Source organism: Mus caroli, unplaced genomic scaffold (genome assembly GCF_978045245.1).
Source record: "Mus caroli unplaced genomic scaffold, Mus_caroli_1 scaffold_9, whole genome shotgun sequence".
NCBI classification, from domain to species: domain Eukaryota; kingdom Metazoa; phylum Chordata; class Mammalia; order Rodentia; family Muridae; genus Mus; species Mus caroli.
The window spans coordinates 31,786,965-31,807,986 of record NW_028227264.1 but is presented as its reverse complement, the minus strand read 5'-3'; the positions used below and the strand labels follow the sequence as shown (position 1 = coordinate 31,807,986).

Below are 21,022 nucleotides of genomic sequence, written 5' to 3'. Positions count from 1 at the left end.
AGAGCAAATAGTTCTCTCCACAATTACTGGATGAAAGAGAAGAAAAAGCAGGAAGCTTATCCCATCCAAGGGTATGCTTCATACATATGAGTTTCTCGAATTAGTCCCTTCTAATATGTACTAGTAACACCAGGCCCTGAAGACAATCCTTTACTGTATAGCCATTTGGTTAAGATAACATATACTGTCCTTGTAAGCACAAATAAATCAATGGCACTTTAAATGATCGTGGTGTATGTTATATTCATTTGTTGTTTTGGAAATTTTGCTGTTGTTATTTTGACACAGGGTCTATCTAAATAGTCGTGGGTATCCTGGGCTCACTTATGTAGATCAGACTGGCCACAGACTATCGTGGCTCTGATTCCTGAGTGCTGGGATTAACAGTGTGCACCACTAATCCTGACTTGTATCACATTCTTTTACTATGTGGCAAATACATGAGAGAGTCTCTTTAAGAAGAGAAAGATTTACGTTAGTTCCTAGGTCCAGAGGTCCCATGGTTAGTTAGCTTCATTGACAGAGAGCATCATGATAGCTTGAATCTGTTGCAGGAATATCTTAGTCAAATATTTTGTTGCAAATAAGAATAATTTGATTCTAATATATTCACACAAAATATAGTATTTCATTAAAGTGATTTATGGATTACTAGAAAGGAATTTTATTGAATCTATTCTGAAATATATACAAAATGTAAGAAGCAGAAAGCGATTTATAGTTTGTCAAGCACAAAGGATTACATATTGAAAATAGAGCTCATTGGTTGAATCTAAAATTCCTATTCCCAGTGAGGTTAGACAAAATGATGTGTGAAAAAAAATTTATATCACACACTGTAGAAATTGTAGTTTGGGAAAAGCATGCCTAGTGGATTGAAAAGGAAGCATCTGGTACAGGCTAATGAAGGATTTTAAAGAAGCTGTAGCTTTGATTCATGAGGTTAAAGAGTTGGGAGATAATTCAGATGCCCTCACTTAAGTGGAAGCCTCAAGGTTAGGACAATCACAGAAGACCAAACTGCTTCTGCTTTCTTCCTCTCTAAATGGTGGACCTTCTGAGGGATATCTCCTGTCTCTCAACTTTATGCAAAAGTGCTACATAGAAAATAACCTGGTCTTGAGCTTCACAAAAGGCACCTATAAAGTCCTGGATGCATTTCAATCTTCATGACCTCTTGTTGAATCTTAGGAGCTACTATCCCAATTGTGAAAGAATGGGCCAGGCTCCTATTTAAGACTATGATAAAGGTGCTGCACCAGGATGATTGCCAACCCCTCAATCTCTCTTCCCATTCACTAGCCACTTAGATGGATCAGCATTGTGAGCTTTCCAGTGGCTCACAAGGATGAGTACACCTGAATAGCAGACCAGTGCTGAAAGAGAGGGAAACTAGGCTACAAGAGAAATATGGAACCAAGACAGTGTTCTGATGAAGGTTCAAATTTTTAATGGCAGACACGCTTAATAAAAGGGGGGGTTGCGAGGAGAGTCCATTTCCACCAATTCATCTTTGGAGCTTGGAACCAGCTGCAGGTGAAGACGGGCAGGATAGGACATAATCTCTGGAATAGCTCCCGAGTGGGGGGGGGGGCTCTCAGCAGGTAGCAGTATCTTGAAGAGGAACAGCAGCAGTGGCAGAACAATAGAGTGATCTAGGGAGGAAGGCTCCACCCTAGATAATTTCCTTAGTGGCAGCAAGGTCAAGTTCTGGTTTAGCCTGCTTCAGGTTTATGGGAGGCTACAGATCAGATTAAATACATGTGTTGCTTGTTAACCACATTGAAAGTTCAAAGAGATCATGGAGTTCTAGGATGGTTGGCTGCAGAGGTGGTTCTTTGAGAAGATCAACAAGAGAAATAAACCTATAGCCAAACTGAGGATCCAGTAGCAGTATCAAAATTACTAACATCAGAATTGATAAAGGAGACAAAACAACAGAACCTGAAGAAATTCAAAAAGTCATCAGATCCTACTACAAAACAATATACTCAAGAAAACTGAAATTCTAGGTGAAATGGATGATTTTCTACACACATACTATGTAACAAATTTAAATCAGTATCAGATAAACCATCTAAACATCCCATAACCTCTAAGGAAATATAAGCAGTCACTAAAAGTCTCCCAACTAAAAAAGGCCCAGGGCCAGATGCTTTTAGTCCAGAATTTTACCACATCTTCAAAGAAGACCAAGTACCAATAGTTTTCAAAGTATTCCACAAAGTAGAAACAGAAGAAACATTACTTAATTCATTCTATGAAGTGACAGTTATGCTGCTGCACAAAGACCGAACAAAAAAAAAGGGACCATTAGAATAATTTCCCTTATGAATATCCATGCAAAAATACTCAATAAAATACTTGCAAATCAAATTCAAGAACACATATAAACAAACGGTGTCCATGAATAAGTGGACTTCATTCCAGGGGTGCAGGCATGGAAACCCATTAATTTAATCCACCATATAAACAAATTCAAACAAAATAATGAATGTTAAGTACAGCAAACCTATAGTCACCAATATAATACATGTTTAACAACTGAAATATTTCACTACAGTCAGGAGCAAGACAAGGGTGTTGTTCATTTTCTCAGCTCTTTTTTCATATTGGGCTTGAAGCATGTAGACAAGATCATAAAGAGACAGAAGTTAAATGTAAACAAACAGGAAAAAGATCCGTATATTCTTGTCAGGAAATGATGTCTTGTTGATAGAAATTAGAAACACACCAAGAAAGAATTTAGGAAAATAATTTCATTCAAAATTGCTTCAAAGAAAAGTAAACAGCAAAGATTGGGAATTAGCCTCACCAAGAATTCATTTGCCTTCTGTTTCTGTGTGAGTACAATGATCAAAAGTTACTTTTGGGAGGAAAGGATTTATATTAGTACTGACTTATACATTCCATCTTTGAAAGGGGAGAGAAGGAAGAGATTAGGAACAGAAGCACAAACCATTGAGAAGTTTTTCTTACTCGTTTATTTTGTGGATCATGGTCAGTTCACATTCTTATTCCTGTTTAGAGACTGTGTCACATGTGGTGAACTGGGCTCTCTTGCATCAGTCATTCATTAAGACAGTCTCTCATGTCATGGCCACTGAGATCTGATGGAAACAATCCTTCAGTTGAGTATCTCTTCCCAAGTGACTCTAGATTCTATCAAATTTATAATGAAATCTAGGTTAAGATAAAGATGGACACAACTCAAGAAAAGGATCAGGGCCTTGATATTGATACTGATGCTGTGGTGTGCTTACAGACAGGAGCCTAGCATGGATGGCTGCTGAGAGACCCAGACAATGATCTGAAGCTAGGGACCACTGTGGTTGAATTGGGAAAAAGCTGGAAGAAGCTGGGAGAAATGTGGCCCCATGGGAAGACTAACAGTCTCAACTGACTGGACCCCCAAGAACTCTCATACACTGAGCCACCAACCAGGTAGCATACACCAGCCAATATCATGCTGCCAAGACATATATAGCAAAGGACTGCCTGGTTTGGCCCCAGTGTGGGAATATGGGCCTAACTCTTGAGAGATTTGAGGCCCCAGGGTATGTGGAGACCTGGTGTGGTGAGGGTGGGGAGTGGGGATATCCTCTTGGAAATGGGAGGGGGAGGTTTGGGATGGGGAGCAGATGGGGCAGATTCAAAGAGGATATAGTCTGGACTGTAAAAAAATGATTAAAGAATAAAAATAGATAAAGGTAGTTTTAAAATTAAATGAAGAAACCAGTTGTCTTAATTAGGACTTCTATTGTTTTGATAAAATACCATGACCAAAGAAAATTGGCTTTTAGTCATGAGTTTCCACATAGGCTACCCAATCCTAAAGGGTCAGCCCTAAAAACATAGGTCCAATACTAGATGATTTTATCATGTGTTCATAAACCCTATATGAATATAGAAAGTGGAAAGAGTTTAATCAGCTTACAATTCTTCATCACAGTTTATCCCTGAAGGAATTCAGAGCAGAGATTTGGTGGCAGGAACTGATGCAGAGGCAACAGAGGGGTACTGATTACCAGCTTGTATTCCATCACTGGTTTAGACTAGTTTCTTATTGTACTAAGGACCATCAACTCAGAGTGTCACGCCACTTATTTCAATCTTCAATCAAGAAATTGTGAAATTGGATTGAGGCATTTTCTCAACTTAGTTTCATGATTCCACAGTGACTCTACTTTGTATTAGGTTGATGTAAAAATTAAATAACACATCAGAACACCAAAGAAGTGAAAGACATTTACAATAAAAACTTTAAAACACTAAAAATGAAGTTGCAGATACTAAAAGATGGGAAGAGATATCTCCCATGCTCATGTATGGGGAGATTTGATACTATAGAATTATTTATACTACTAATAATAACCTACAGATGTAGTACCTCATCCAAACCTCTGTATGACATTTCACAAAACTTGTATCTCTGACAAAACATCAGTTCTATAAGAAAAGCTACAGTAAATTAATGTTTGCTGAGAGAGGAGAGAGAGAGAGAGAGAGAGAGAGAGAGAGAGAGAGAGAGAGAGAGAGAGAGAGAGAGAGAGAGAAAACACCAGACTTCATATAATCTGCAAAAAGTGATATTGATGATGGAGGACATTAAGAAATACAGGAGAACACAGGTTAGAATCTCTTAAAAGGAAGACACAAAAATCCCTTTAAGAGTTACAGAAAAACACTATCAAACAGGGGAAATATTGAACAAAACCATCCAGGGTCTAAAAATGGAAGTAGAAACAGTAAAGAAATCACAAAGGGAGACAACTCTGGAGATAGAAATACTAGGAAAGAAATCAAGAACCATAGAATTAGCAATAGAATATAAGAGATGGAAACGAGAATCTCAAGTGCAGAAGATTCCATAGAGAACATGGGCACAACAATCAAAGAAAATGCAAAATGCAAAAAGATCCTAACTCAAAACATCTAGGAAATCCAGGACACAATGAGAAGACCAAACCTAAGGATAATAGGTTAGGTGAGAATGAAGATTTTCAACTTAAAGGGCTAGCAAATATCTTCAACAAATTTATAGAAGAAAACTTCCCTAACCTAAAGAAAGAGATGCCCATGAACATACAAGAAGCCTGCAGAACTCCAAATAGACTGGACCAAAAAGAAATTCCTTCTGACACATAATAATCATTACAATGAATGAACTAAATAAAGATAGAATATTAAAAGCAGTAAGGGAAAAAGGTCAAGTAACATATAAAGGAAAACCTATTTGAATTACAATGGATTTCTCAACAGAGGCTATGAAAGCCAGAAGATCCTGGACAGATGTTATACAGACCCTAAGAGAACACAAATGCCAGCCCAGGCTACTATAATCAGGAAAACTTTCAATTACCATAGATGGAGAAACCAAAGTATTCCATGACAAAACCAAATTCACACAATATCATTCCATGAATCCAGCCCTTCAAAGGATAATAAAGGGAAAACTACAACACAAGGAGTGAAATGATACCCTAGAAAAAGTAAGAAAGCAAACCTTCAACAAACCTAAAAGAAGATAGCAGCAAGAACAGAATCCCAACTCTAAAAAGAAAAATAACAGGAAGAAACAATTATTTTTCCTTAATATCTCTTAACACCAATGGACTCAATTCTGCAATAAAAAGACATAGACTAACAGACTGGCTACATAAGCAGGACCCAACATATTGCTGCACACAGGAAACCCATCTCAGGGGAAAAGAGCCACTACTTCAGAGTTAAAGGTTGGAAAACAATTTTCCAAGTAAATGGTCCAAAGAAACAAGCTGGAGTAGCCATTCTAATATCGAATAAAATTGACTTCCAATCCAAAGTTATCAAAAATGACAAGGAGGGGCACTTCAAACTCATCAAAAGGTAACATCTACCAAGATGAATTCTCAGTTCTGAATATCTATGCTCCAAACGCAAGGGCAACCACACTCATTAAGGAAACTTTAGTAAAGCTCAAAGCACACATTGCAGCACACACAATAATAGGGAGGAGACTTTAACACCCCACTATCATCAATGGACATATCTCGTAAACAGAAACTAAACAGACACAGTGAAACTAATAGAAGTTATGAAACAAATGGATTTAACAGATATCTACAGAGCATTTTACCCTAAAACAAAAAAATATACCTTCTTCTCAGCACTTCATGGTACCTCCTCAAAAATTGACCATATAATTGGTGACAAAACTGGTCTCAGCAGATACATAAATACAGATATTATTCCATTCATCCTCTCAGATCACCAAGGACTAAGGCTGATCTTCAATAACAACATAAATAATAGAAAGCCAGCGTTGATGTAGAAGCTGAACAGCACTCTCCTCAATAATAACATGGTAAAGGAAGAGACAAAGAAAGAAATTAAAGACTTTTTAGAGTTTAATGAAAATGAAGCCACAACATACCCACACTTATGGTACACAATGAACGTAATCCTAAGAGGAAAACTTATAGTTCTGAGTGTTACCAAAAAGAAACTAGAGAGAGTACACACTAGCAGCTTGATAGCACACCTAAAAGCTCTAGAACAAAAGGAAGCAAATTCACCCAAAAGAGTAGACGGCAGGAAATAATAAACTCAGGGCTGAAATCCATCAAGTAGAAACAGAAAATACTATACAAAGAATCAACCAAACCATAAGCTGTTTCTTTGAATAAATCAACAAGATAGATAAACCCTTAGCCAGAATAACTAGAGGGCACAGGGACAGTATCCTAATTAACAAAATCAGAAATGAAAAAGGACACATAACAACAGAACCTGAGGAAATCCAAAGCATCATCAGATCCTACTACAAAGGCTATACTCAACAAAACTGGAAAATCTGGATGAAATGAACAAATTTCTAGACAGATACCAGGTATCAATGTTATATCAGTATCTGATTAATGATCTAAAAAGCCCCACATGCCCTAAAAAAATAGAAGCAGTCATTAATATTTTCACAACCCCTTCCCTCCCAAAAGCCCAGTACTTTAATGTAGAGTTCTATCAGACCTTCAAAGAAGACCTAATTCCAATTAACCTCAAACTATTTCATGAAGTAGAAATAGAAGGTACTCTACACAATTCATTCTATGAAGCCACATTTACTCTGATACCTAAACCACCTAAAGACCAACAAAGAAAGAGATCTTCAGACCAATTTCCCTTATGAATATCAATGTGAAAATACTCAATACAATTCTTGCAAACCTAATCCAAGAACACATCAAAACAATCATCCATTATGATAAAGTAGGCTGGGATACAGGAATTGTTTAATATACAGAAATCCATCAATGTAATCTACTTTATAAACAAACTCAAAGACAAAAACCACATGACCTTCTTGTTAGATGCTGAGAAAGCATTTTACAAAATCCAACACCCATTCATGATAAAAGTCTTGGGAAGATCAGGAATTCAAGGCACATACCTAAACATAAAAAAAGCAATCTACAGCAAACCTGTAGCAAATATCAAACTAAATGCATAGAAACTTGAAGCAATCCCCCTAAAATTAGGGACTAGACAAGGCTGCTCACTTTTTCCCTACCTACTCAATATAGTACTTAAAGTCCTAGGTAGAGCAATTAAACAACAAAAGGAGTTCAAGGGGATACAAATTGGAAAGGAAGAAGTCAAAATATTACTATTTGCAGATGATATGATACTATATAAAAGTGATCCTAAAAATTCCACCAGAGAGCTCCTAAACCTGATTAAACAGCTTCTGTCAAGTAGCTGGATATAAAATTAACTCAAACAAATCAGTGGTTGTTCTCTACACAAAGGATAAATAGGTTGAAAAAGAAATTAGGGAAACAACACTCTTCACAGTAGTCACAAATAATATAAAATACCTTGGTGTGACTCTAACTAAGAAAGTGATGGATCTCTATTATAAGAACTTCAGACAAGTTCTTTCTAGTTGGCGCAAGCACCGGGATACCTTGTGCGCGGAGTTGGCAGACACCCCCAAGGTCCCTAGAGGACTCTCCACACAATCTTAGGACCTCTGGTGAGTGGAACACAACTTTTGTTCCAATCCAATTGCGTGGGACCTGAGACAGCATTAGGGAAGCAGAAAACCAGGCCTGACCAGGGTCACAAGTCCCTTACAGTCAGTGCCAGCACCTGGTCTCCTTGTGCACGTGTCCCAACAGTAGGACTTAGTAATTCCCTGGGTCAAGGAGGACCGAGGCCTGAAAGAGAAACAGGCAGAGAAAAGGGAGCCAGACCAAGCAAAGTGTTGTCAAGGTCTGTTTAATGGAGTCTAGAAGCCTGATTATAAGCACAGAATGAGAGAAAATAGGGAGGGGTCAAGGGAGTATTATAAAAGTACAGAGAAAGGGATGGACATCTGGGGCAGATGCTGATTGCAGGCTTCAAACATCTTGCAGCTTATCCTGGAATATTGGCTCTATCTAAACAGTCCCAGGTGCCAAGTGGAGACATGAAGGAGAGGGTGACATAACTCCCATCAAAGGGTCAGCCAAATCTTCAGGGTGAGAGTTGTTGAGGGTCTGGTTTCCCACAGTTTGTTCTCAATTAATAATCTCAAAGTGAAAGACTCCAAAACTCCCAAAGGGAGGCACTTACTCAAGCCTCGGGTCAGCCGCGCACCCAAGAAGACACTGAGACCGGTACTTAAGATGTATAGGGAGTAAGATTTAATACAACAACGACAAGAAAGCAAACAAAACAAACAAAAAGCACATATACCAGATATCTGGGGTCGGACCTCATGCAGCCTGCAAGGTGCAGAGGAGATCCGGCGATTAGCCCAAACTTTTCACAAGCTTTTATAGGTAGGAGGCAAGGGGGGGGAGCAGGGCAGGGAAAATACAGGTTTTACGTCACTAAGTGATTCAGCCAAGGGTTTTTCCAAAGTGCTTTTGCAACCGCGTCCCACACTTTGGCCATGTACTTGATTCATTGGAACTGAGGTTTTTACTCACACCCTTATCTCAAAAATGTCCCTGGCACAGTCCTTAGTTGGGAGGGGTAGGACTGGGTTCGTTCCAGGAAACCCTTATCTCAGAAATGTCCCCGGAACAGTTTTCATTTGAGAGGGGGTCTGACTCTGGTGTGAGAGTTCAGAATGTACTCTGGGGTGAGTGTTCTGGTGGTCAGTAATTTTCCTCTTTCATTCCCCCCTTCTTTTAGTAAATAATTCTAATCTTAGAATTTCAGATACTGCATAATGCACCAAATGAAAGACTCTATTTTAACATGGGAACAAAAACAGAACAAGAAGCATTAGTAAACAGAACTAGGCAGGGGCCCTTTTAGCGAGGCTTGAGGGTCTGGGCATGATGTAGGTGCACGTAGATCAGATCTCTGGCTGGAACTGGTGAGATGTCCTTGGGATACCCAGCTCGTTCACTGTCTCAGCTGTTGGGATCCCTGGAGCAATGTCGTCCGCGTACTCAGTCCAATTTTTCCCAGTTATGACCAGACCACCTGCAAGCCTTTTTACTTAGCATACAGATCATTATTATAACAACATAGGTTTAAACACATCATTTAAGACCATAATGGGCATAGGAGTCTCATAAAGGATTTTAAACAGAGTAAAACTGAATCAAGAGATAGGGCATAGGGAAGGAACACCAAGTCCATGCCAGTCTCCACGATTAATTTTGTCAAGGTCTGTCATAGAGTTTTAAACTAATTTATTTTATCTGTCCTGAGCTCTGAGGTCTATACACACAATGTAATTTTTATTTGACCTCTAAATGCTTGGCCACACCCTGACTTACCTGGGCAACATTATTTGACACTATTGCTTTTGGCACTCTGAACCTTGGAAAAATTTTCTTCAATAATATTCTTGATGACTATGTGAGCAGTCTCATTTATCCATTTTGAGAACGTCTTTTTCTGCAGATGTCAACAGCTCTCCTTGTCTGTATATTGTTCCATACAGTGGCAAAAGCATACCTGCTGTCAGTGTAGATTTTTATAAAGCTTGTATCAAAGCCACAAGTTTAGCTTTTTGGGCTGAAGTCCCTTTAGGGAAGCTGCTGGCCTAGATCACTTGCTTTTTGTCCACCACCATACTGCTGTCCCCGCCTTCCGCTTACCTTCAATCGCGAGGCTACTGCCGTCCGTGTACCAGCTCAAACTCTCAGGCCAAGGCTGATCTGATCTTTACTTGCCGAGGTAAGTAGCCCCCTCTGTTGGTAGATGGCCCCATGGATATGAGCTGCTTTCCATCTACTACTGTTGCTCCTGTGACAAAGCTGCTGCCATCTGTGTACCAGGCAGGCACACCTGGCCAAGGCTGATCAGTCAGATCTCTCCTTGTTCCAGTTTCCTCAGCCAGGACATCAGCACATTGATGTACAGGAGTGGAGTCATCCGCCAAGGAGCAGTAAACTCTGGTAGTGGGTATAGTCACATGCTGACCCAGAGTAAGCTTGTCAGCGTCTTTAACAAGCAGGGCTGCCTTTATGCTGTCAAAGGCTTTTTGGTGTTCCTCAGTCCAGGTGAATGGGACTTTTTCTTTTCTGCAAAAGCCCGCCGTCCCCAGAAACTCACGTACTTGGCGCGGGGTGGTGGGGGTTGGGATCAGCATCACAGTCTTTTTTCTGGCCTCGGTGAGCCACCGCTTTTCGTCGTCTCAGCACCTCGGTACGACATAACTGAGCTTTCTTGGCTGATACCCGGTACCCCAACTAACCCAGTTCATTCAGGAGCTTCTAGGAGGGCCAGAATTTCTTCTTTGTCCCCAGCCAACCGCAGGGCTTGGGTTAGTGCCAAGAGTTCAGCCTTCTGAGCCGAAGTTCCTTCTGCCAGAATGTCAGTGATGAGTCAACAAAAAGCTCTGATAATATGTCCATCAGTCAGGGGAACAATTTGATAATGTTTTCCAGAGCATTAGTCAGCCATCGGTCAGGGGGCTGAACCACACTTTTAGGGCATGTGCCAAGTTTTGTCTCAGAGTCAGTTTATCTGCGTCCTTGACCAGAAGCCACTTATGTGCAGACAAGCAGGTCATCTTACAGTCACCAGGTCTAATTTTTCAAGTGCCACTGGTCTTTTAGGGTCCCAATTTCTGAGTAAGAACCTCTTTGGCAATACTTTTGTTCTCAGTCACATTTAGGAGTCCCAAAGTTAGGGACAACATTAGGGCAGTCTCAATAGCATCTAAGGCCATCCAAGGTTGTTCTTTTTATTTTTTATACGAAGGGCTGTTTATCTTTTTAATTCAGCAAAACCTGGAATCCACAGTCTGCAAGGACCTGTAGCGTCCAGGAACCTTTTAAACTTGCCTTGCATTGGTCAGTGGAGGAATATGAAAACACAGTCTCTTTTTAGCTGCTTTTAACAGGTAGACCACCAGTCTCTCTTAAGGACTCAGCTTCTGTGTTAGCACCCCTTCTGCTTTTTCTTTACTTTCAGCCACAAACAGGTGAAGGGTTTGGTCATGAGGGGGGGCTCCTCTTCTTTTTGTTAGGACAGTCTCTCACCCAGTGCTCTTCTTTTTCAACAGCAAACACTCTGATCTTTAGCCAAAAGCTTTCTTTTTTTTTTCTGTTGCCAGGTACTAAGTTTTCTAGTCTCCCTGACTTTTGTGACCAGCATTTCATTTCTCTTATCTTTTTTGAAAATTTTCTGGCTCCCTATTTCTTACAGATCATCTCTAAGTGCTAGTATTATTAGCAAGTGTCACTTTGCTAGGTTCTAGTCTTTGTCATTTATCTCTCTTTACTCCTGTTTTTTAACTGCAATGGAGATCTCATATAATGTTTCTCTTTCTATCTATATATATATATCTCTTTGTTCTCTTTCCTTTGAATGTTATCTAATTATTACATCTATATTCTGTCACTTAACTTTTTCATAGTTTACCTCTTTTTACTGTTAACCTATTTCTTTTGAGTCCGCTGAAGCTTTGCTCTCAGTTCTTTTTTGCAGACCTCTATCCTTTTCTTAACTTCTATAACTTTTTATTACCTATTACCTAGGTCAGATTGATGGGACATTTACTAGCCCCACAGACATGAGACCCTCAACAGAGCCTGGCAGTCAGGTGCTCCTTACCTTGTATGTCTCCCTCACCGGAGCTTAAAACAGATTCACTGCTAGCAGCTCAGGGCGATGCCTGAGAAGAGAAAACACATGGGGCAGAGAAGGGAGTGTAGCTCTTACATCTGGCTGTACACTGATATCTCAAAATGAACACAATTTTTTCTGTTTACAAGAGACAGGATACAGGGGGCAGGAGAATGAGCCTTTCTCCCACCCAAGAGGCAGGCAAAGGCTGAAAACAAACCCTTTGATGCGGAGAGCCCAGAGCGGAGTCTCCGCCGCGCGCCGGAATGCAGCGTCAACTCCTGGGAGTGGCAAACAAACGCTGGCAGGCAGGCAGAGGCAGCAATTTAACTATTTAACTACCTCATTTGAACTATTCATTGGAACTATTAACACAGTCAGGCAGGCACAAGGGAGTGCGGGTAGACTCTGGGGGGGCCAAAGGAGGGACGGCGGCTGTAGTCGGCCCCTCCCCAGCTGTGGCAGGCTTCACGGCCACTCCGGGACCGGCAGGCGGGGTCACTCACCACCAGCATCTCACAACTCGGGGCACAGACAGCCTCTGCTTCTGCCGTGCCTGCAGAAGCCAGAACCTCAGCGCCACTGCTGCTATCAAAGCCCTACTCGCGCTGCCAAAGCCGGAAATTCTTAGCCCAGCTCTGCAATCTCAGAGCTCTTTTGAGCAGTCTGGGACTCACCAGCACTGAGTTTTTTTCCCTTTTTTTCCTTTTTTAAAACTATTGCTGACAAATTTTGTCCTGACGTCAGTCCAAGTCTACAGTCGACAAAGGGTTAACACACACACACACAGTCTTGTCACGTGACACAAACACAACCAGCCAAACGCCACTTTTTGACGGGGTCGGATTTCACATTGACTCTTTTTCCTGATAGGGGTGGGATTCCACATCCACTCCTGCTCTGGCAGAGAGAACACTCTCTCTCTCCTTCACTCTGCCAGGCAACAGCCAGGTCTTTTTAACTGTTCTGTACCCTGGCCACTCCTTCCAGGGTCTCCCTTGGAACATCTCTTTTTGGGGTGCAGATTGTGAGGCCATAGACAGTCGTCCTCTCACAGCCACTGCCAGAATAAACCCACAATCTCAGAATACACAAATGCAGCAGTTCCACACCTACACACCCAGCAGATTGTCCCATTTCTAGAATAATAGCAGACACGACAAAAGCAGACACGAGACTGAGATAAGAAGAAAAAACCAAAGCACGAGGTGGGACTCGAACCCACGATCTCGCAACCTGAAGCACGAGGTGGGACTCGAACCCACGATCTCGCAACCAGAAGCACGAGGTGGGACTCGAACCCACGATCTCGCAACCAGAAGCACGAGGTGGGACTCGAACCCACGATCTCGCAACCAGAAGCACGAGGTGGGACTCGAACCCACGATCTCGCAACCAGAAGCACGAGGTGGGACTCGAACCCACGATCTCGCACCCTGAAGCACGAGGTGGGACTCGAACCCACGATCTCGCACAGAGGGGTCCACTAAGCGTCCTTAGTCCTCCCCTTGTCCTCCTGGGACGTCTCCCAGGGTGCACAGACGGTGGACACCTGGACACGTCTGTCTATCCACACCCTGCGCTCCTACCCGGAGCGCGGTCTCACTGTGCACATTGCACACTGAGCGTCTGCAAAACCGAAACTGCGATCGCACCAGATACAGAATGGCCTTCTCAGAGACAAACAAAACACAGACACCAGACCAAAACAGAACAGTAAATCTTACTTCTGAGTGGGTCCAGGACTTCTGGGTGGTCGCGCTGATTCCCGGCCAATGCACCAAATGAAAGACTCCAAAACTCCCAAAGGGAGGCACTTACTCAAGCCTCGGGTCAGCCGCGCACCCAAGAAGACACTGAGACCGGTACTTAAGATGTATAGGGAGTAAGATTTAATACAACAACGACAAGAAAGCAAACAAAACAAACAAAAAGCACATATACCAGATATCTGGGGTCGGACCTCATGCAGCCTGCAAGGTGCAGAGGAGATCCGGCGATTAGCCCAAACTTTTCACAAGCTTTTATAGGTAGGAGGCAAGGGGGGGAGCAGGGCAGGGAAAATACAGGTTTTACGTCACTAAGTGATTCAGCCAAGGGTTTTTCCAAAGTGCTTTTGCAACCGCGTCCCACACTTTGGCCATGTACTTGATTCATTGGAACTGAGGTTTTTACTCACACCCTTATCTCAAAAATGTCCCTGGCACAGTCCTTAGTTGGGAGGGGTAGGACTGGGTTCGTTCCAGGAAACCCTTATCTCAGAAATGTCCCCGGAACAGTTTTCATTTGAGAGGGGGTCTGACTCTGGTGTGAGAGTTCAGAATGTACTCTGGGGTGAGTGTTCTGGTGGTCAGTAATTTTCCTCTTTCAAAAGAACAAAAAGTTTGAATATTATTTAAGATTTTCTCTCAATTATTAGCTTTTAATTGAAATTAACGTCAAGAAAGAAATAAAGTAATTAAGCTAATTCAATAAATTTATCCTCATTCAGAAACACACACAAAGATAGATAGAGAGAGAGATAGATAGATGAGAGAGATTGATTACATCTTTTTATCATTTTATTTTATTTTTTTATGAATTTTTTTAAAGGAGAGATTACATATTTTCAAAATTCAGTCCAGACCAGTGTGTGTGCAGGACTTGCGAGTGAAATCTCTACTTAATACTTAAATAGGTAAAAGGTTATCAATGGGTCCAATATCGTTAAAAGTATATATTTCAGTTGCTTATTTCAAACGAATATCTTTGTACATTAAGAAATTTAATGTGTCAAAGTAAAAAAATCCAGTTCTGTCCATGTTACATGCCATCTGACAACATTTCATTTCTAACCCACTTGATTAATACAAGTCAGAGTTTAGATATCTGCAAAGAAGAACTAGAAAAGTGTTCACCTTAGATTCACCCATGTGAAGCTTTTTTTGGAGTTGTTAGGTCAGTACAACTGAAAGATGTAGCTTGGGTTAAGTCTCTAGTGATTATCTTTCTGGCTTGCTGAAGTCTAGGCAACCTGACTGGTGAGTAATGGGAGCAGAGTACTTGGGCTCTACTCACAAGTATTGGCTTCAAGTTGGTTGGTGGAGTGATATTTTGACATTTACTCCATAATTTTTCCAACAGGTTACCCACATTATCACTAAATGAGCATTGTGATTTCCAACAAATCTGGTTGCTGAGCAAAGTGTCAGGTCAGGCTGCCTCAAAAAACACACTGAAAGAAATTGCCAGTATTTGTTACTTATTACATATGGTCACTCTAGTATCTGTCTTTTACCATAAACTGTCTCTCAGAAGGGAAAAAGGTAGGTAAGAGATATTCATATACATTTTTTTTAGGTTGGTGTTTTCAGGTGGTCTGTAGTTCCTTACTGTCTTTCAAGTGTAAAGAAAAGAGAAAGGCAGAAAATTCAAGAGAAAAGAGTAGGTAAGTCATGCAGAGAAGAAGCTGAGTCTTGAAAGATGCTAAACATTTACCATTTGACTACTTGCAGTTGCAGATCAGTTGCAGAAACAGAACTAAGTCTGGTACAGTGTTAAGAACAGCAAGGACTGAAGGGTTGCTGAGGTACAAATAGCCCTTACAGAGTTTGTTTTGGTTGAGTAATGTACTTGGAAATACATTAGAAGTTGTCTAGGTAAGTTGTGTAAAAGTTGACTTTTGTAAAAATCTATCATATTATTATAGGACTTTTGAAAGGAGGAGGAACTACAAAGAGCTGCAGGAAAACAAGGTACCTATTTACTCAGTTACACAAATTTCTAAGCAAACAGTTAAGATGTATTTGAAGGGACAGCTAAATGAGTTTGATGACTTACTTGGATAAAAAGTAACCCTGTAAATCTGTCTGGGAGTGGGAGGGTGACTGCATTTCTCAAGGTTTTATCTTCACTCTCCCATGCCCCTGTTCAGACATTCATATTGCCTGTTTCTTCCATTACAAAACCAGCCTGTAGCAATAGAGAGATATTTGGTTTTATAACTTTCCTGAGAAAATAAATTCATTTTCTTTTTTTTTATTAATTAGGTATTTTCTTCATTTACATTTCCAATGCTAAGTCCCCCAAACCCTCCTCCCTCCCCTCTCCCCCACTTCCACTTCTTGGCCCTGGCATTCCCCTGTACTGAGGCATATAAAGTTTGCAAGATCCAGAAGTAGAATCTAACTTACGTCCTACTTGTGAGCAGAAGAGGAAGACCTGAGTATGTGAAGTCCTGAAGGAAGTAATTTTGTTGATATGAGTCTACCTCAAAGGCTAGAGCCTCAGAGAATAGGAACATGATGTGGGATGGCAAGGCCTTCCTCTGGTCCACTACTAAATATTGATAGTGTGTGCAGAAAGTGTCCACTATAGCTTTCTCTAACCAGGTATGTATTTCCCCATTATAGTGACCTCTACCTGCCTAAACCTGATTCCTTTATCCACATTTATACCAGTAAACCTGCCTCCATATTTTGTTTTGTTTTGTTTGGTTTTGTTTGGTTTGGTTTGGTTTGGTTTGGTTTGTTTGGTTTGGTTTTCCTGTATTAACTTCATGTCCTTCCTCAGGTGTATACATTAATCATATTAAGCTCTGAAAGGACCAATGGACTCTCCATCAGAGAGCTCAGTCCTCCCTATTTCAGCTATTCCATGTATTCATTAGTCTATATGTGTACATCTTTTCTTCATTTAATTTCCACCCCATTCATGTCCATACCTGGAAGCATACTGAATAGGGTATCCATTAACAATGATTGATATGTTGTTCTTTAATTTGTCTTAAATTACAATATATTTCCATGTCCCTTTTCTCTGTCCTCCCTCCAATCCCTTACATAGAGCGCTACTTGCTCTGTCCCTAAGATTCATTGACTCTTTTTCTTTAATTGTTGTTTTTACACACACACACACACACACAGAGAGAGAGAGAGAGAGAGAGAGAGAGACAGAGACAGAGACAGAGACAGAGACAGAGAGACAGAGATAAACAAAGAGACACACACATTGTATTTTTGTGTGTTTGTGTGTGCAACATGTTCAGTGTGTAAATGTATACTGTCACTTGCACATATGTGGTTTCAGGGCTAACCAGTTATTGGATAATTAATTAAGAATGCTCATCCTTAGAGAAGTTTATGCCTCCTGCTTCAGTATTTCTTAGCTTCCTATAGGTTTTTGTTTAGCGTTGGTATGCTATGAGGTTTCTCCACTTTGTGCTAGTATTTCTATTGATATCTTCCTTGTTCAGGTCTTATTTAGGTAGCCATATTTTTGAGACTACATGTATCTATCTTCAGTATCATTTTAGAAGGGACAATCTACAATCTCATATCATACTCCCTGTTCTTCTGGCTCTTACAATCAGTCTGTCAGTATCCACAATGTTAAGATATTTATGGGGTTTGTAATGTTAAAATATTCACTCTAATTGTCTACCAATTATCACAGATTTTTTTAAGAACTTGGTTTATATCAAGAATATATTTTAAATTTGGGTTTGTCTGAGATGTTCATACAATGGTTTAGTTCATTTGTTTTATAGACCTATAAAATTATTAGCTGGTTTTAAGTTTTTATTGGCCTCATATTAGGCAAGAATATTTCATAGATGTATATTGTTATATCTTACCTTAACTTTTTTTTTCTACTGCATTCACTTCTATATAAAATAAATTTAAAAGTTCAAAACAATTCAGTGTCTTAGGTTATGTTAGGAATTCTATTTACTAATGATTGCATAGATACTCGATATTACTATATACTTACCTAAATGTTTAATATTAGCACCCATGTAAAGAGTGTACCAGTAACTTTTCAGCACCTAGAATATAATTACCCTCCAACTACATATCTATAGTTTTTGACATTTTGTCAGGAGCCGACAAGTTAATAACTAGCAGGTGATTTTCCAGAGATGGCCTGCCTCAGATTATAATAGTCCACAACAAATTCAGTTCAATACACAAAGCCCACGCCAAAATCATTTTAGGAAAGATTCCTGCTACTATTAATCAATCTGCTTTTCCTGTTATTAAACATAGATGACAATCACTAGGTATTAGTCCACTTTTTTGAGCTGACCTCTGTAGATCTACAAAGATGTACTGTCTTGAACTGATGCTATATAGACAAATAGATGAATTCTCAATTCTTTATGATGGTCCTATAGAATTCCTAAAATTATATCAGTATTTATTAAGCTCTTTTGCAGTGGGACTGCTATTAGGTCTCTTCTAATAGTCAAAACTTCAATGAGAACTCTGTCAGATTCCCATGTGTCACCAGTTAATTACTCTTAGATAGTAACCAGATTTTCTACTACACAAAGCATATTCCAAGAAGTTGTAAACCGGGTTGGAGAAATGACTCAGCTGTTAAGAGCACTGACTGCTCTTCTGAAGGTCCCGAGTTCAAATCCCAGCAACCACATGGTAGCTCACAACCATCTGTAATGAGATCTGATGCCCTCTTCTGGGGTGTCTGAAGACAGCTATGGTGTACTTACATATAATAAATAAATAAAACTTTTTAAAAAAAAAGTTGTAAACCATTAAACAAAGGTTTTAAAAAAGGAACTAAAAATTTATTACAGGTGTAAGACAGAAGATAATATATTGACTGAGTTATCTATACAAAAGTTCACTAGTAACTTAGTTATGGTTTTTACCTCTTGATGAACCTGGGGAGCTTTGACAGGTAATACAAGTTTAGCCAGATAAATACTCCTAAAGGATGTGCATGTAAACGTTCACTACTGTTATCTACTTATTTGATTTATGATTTGGTTTTATTTGTTAACTTGTGATGAACTTTTTACCATGTGATGATGTATTCTAAAAAGTTGTATAAATGCTGAGGACAAAGAAGAGTTGAGCAAAGAATTTTCCTATATCCCCCTTTATTACTCATTCTGATTTCTCCCTTTTTTCTTAGAGAGCTTTCATAGGAAACATTTTATAACTTAGAAATAAACGCTAAAATCACTTTTCAAAAAAAAAAAAAAGTTTGCAAGACCAATGGGCCTCTCTTTCCACTGATGGCCGACTAGATCATCTTCTGATATATATGTAGCTAGAGACTTGAGCTCCGGGGGGTACTGGTTAGTTCATATTGTTGTTTCACCTATAGGGTTGAAGATCCCTTTAGGTCCTTGGGTACTTTCTCTAGCTCCTCCATTGGGGGACCTGTGATCCATCCAATAGCTGACTGTGAGCCTCCACTTATGTGTTTGTAGGCCCGTGCATAGCCTTGCAAGAGACAGCTATATCAGGGTCTTTTCAGCAACATCTTGCCAGAGTGTGCAATGGTGTCAGCCTTTGGGGGCTGATAATGGGATGTTTTGTTTCCAATTCTAAGAAGGAGCAAAGTGTCCACACTTTCGTCTTTGTTCCTCTTGAGTTTCATGTGTTTTGCAAATTGTATCTTGTATCTTGGGTATTCTAAGTTTCTGGGCTAATATCCACTTATCAGTGAGTACATATCATGTGAGTTCTTTTGTGATTGGGTTACCTTACTCAGGATGATGCTCTCCAGGTCAATCCATTTGCCTAGGAATTTCATAAATTTATTCTTTTTAATAGCTGAGTAGTACTCCATTGTGTAAATGTACCACATTTTCTGTATCCATTCTTCTGTTGAGGGGCATCTGGGTTCTTTCCAGCTTCTGGCTGTTATAAATAAGGCTGGTATGAACATAGTGGAGCATGTGTCCTTCTTACAAGTTGGAACATCTTCTGGATATATGCCCAAGAGAGGTATTGTGGGATCCTCTTGTAGTACTATGTCCAGTTTTCTGAAGAACAACCAGACTGATTTCCAGAGTGGTTGTACAAGCTTGCAATTCCACCAACAATGGAGGAGTATTCCTCTTTCTCCACATCCTTGCCAGCATCTGCTGACACCTGAATTTTTGATCTTAGCCATTCTGACTGCTGTGAGATGGAATCTCAGGGTTGTTTTGATTTGCATTTCTCTGATGATTAAGGATGCTGAACATTCTTTTCAGGTTCTTCTCAGCCATACGGTATTCCGCAACTGAGAATTCTTTGTTTAGCTCTGAGCCGCATTTTTTAATGGGGTTGTTTGATTTTCTGGAGTCCACCTTCTTGCGTTCTATATATATATATATACATATATGTATATGTATATATATATTGGATATTAGTCCTCTATCTGATTAAGGATAGGTAAAGATCCTTTCCCAATCTGTTGGTGGCCTTTTTGTTTTATTGACTGTGTCTTTTGCCTTACAGAAGTTTTGCAATTTTATGAAGTCCCATTTGTCGATTCTTGATCTTACAGCACAAGCCATTGCTGTTCTATTTAGAAAAACTTCCCCTGTGCCCATATCTTCGAGGCTTTTCCCCACTTTCTCCTCTATAAGTTTCAGTGTCTCTGGTTTTATGTGGAGTTCCTTGATCCACTTAGATTTGACCTTAGTACAATGAGATAGGCATGGATCAATTCACATTCTTCTACATGATAACCGCCAGTTGTGCCAGCACCGTTTCTTGAAAGTGCTGTCTTTTTTTCACTGGATGATTTTAGCTCCCTTGTGCAAGATCAAGTGACCACAGGTAGGTTGGTTCATTTCTGAGTCTTCAATTCTATTCCATTGGTCTACTTGTCTGTCGCTATACCAGTACCATGCAGTTTTTATCCCAATTGTTCTGTAGTACAGCTTAGGTCCGGCATGGTGATTCCACCAGAGGTGCTTTTATCCTTGAGGAGAGTTTTTGCTATCCTAGGTTTTTTGTTATTCCAGATGAATTTGCAGATTGCCCTTTCTAATTCGTTGAAGAATTGAGTTGGAATTTTGATGGGGATTGCATTGAATCTGTAGATTGCTTTTGGCAAGATAGCCATTTTTACTAGATTGATCCTGCCAATCCATGAGCATGGGAGAGCTTCCATCCACCTAGATCTCCTTTGATTTCTTTCTTCAGAGACTTGAAGTTCTTATCATACAGATCTTTCACTT

At 40.0% G+C, this 21,022-nt stretch overlaps 2 long non-coding RNA genes across 2 annotated transcripts; both read right to left on the bottom strand.

The window, feature by feature from the left end:
* Window positions 1-1,433: 1,433 nt before the first annotated feature.
* LOC147002607 (uncharacterized) lies at window positions 1,434-15,744 on the bottom strand. The gene is made up of 2 exons (XR_015048385.1): window positions 15,535-15,744; window positions 1,434-8,552 (listed from the first exon to the last, which is right to left on the bottom strand). It is a non-coding gene; the product is annotated as an uncharacterized LOC147002607 (long non-coding RNA).
* On the bottom strand, window positions 8,644-14,489 carry LOC147002608 (uncharacterized). Its single transcript, XR_015048386.1, has 2 exons — window positions 10,083-14,489; window positions 8,644-9,879 (listed from the first exon to the last, which is right to left on the bottom strand). It is a non-coding gene; the product is annotated as an uncharacterized LOC147002608 (long non-coding RNA).
* Window positions 15,745-21,022: the final 5,278 nt, after the last annotated feature.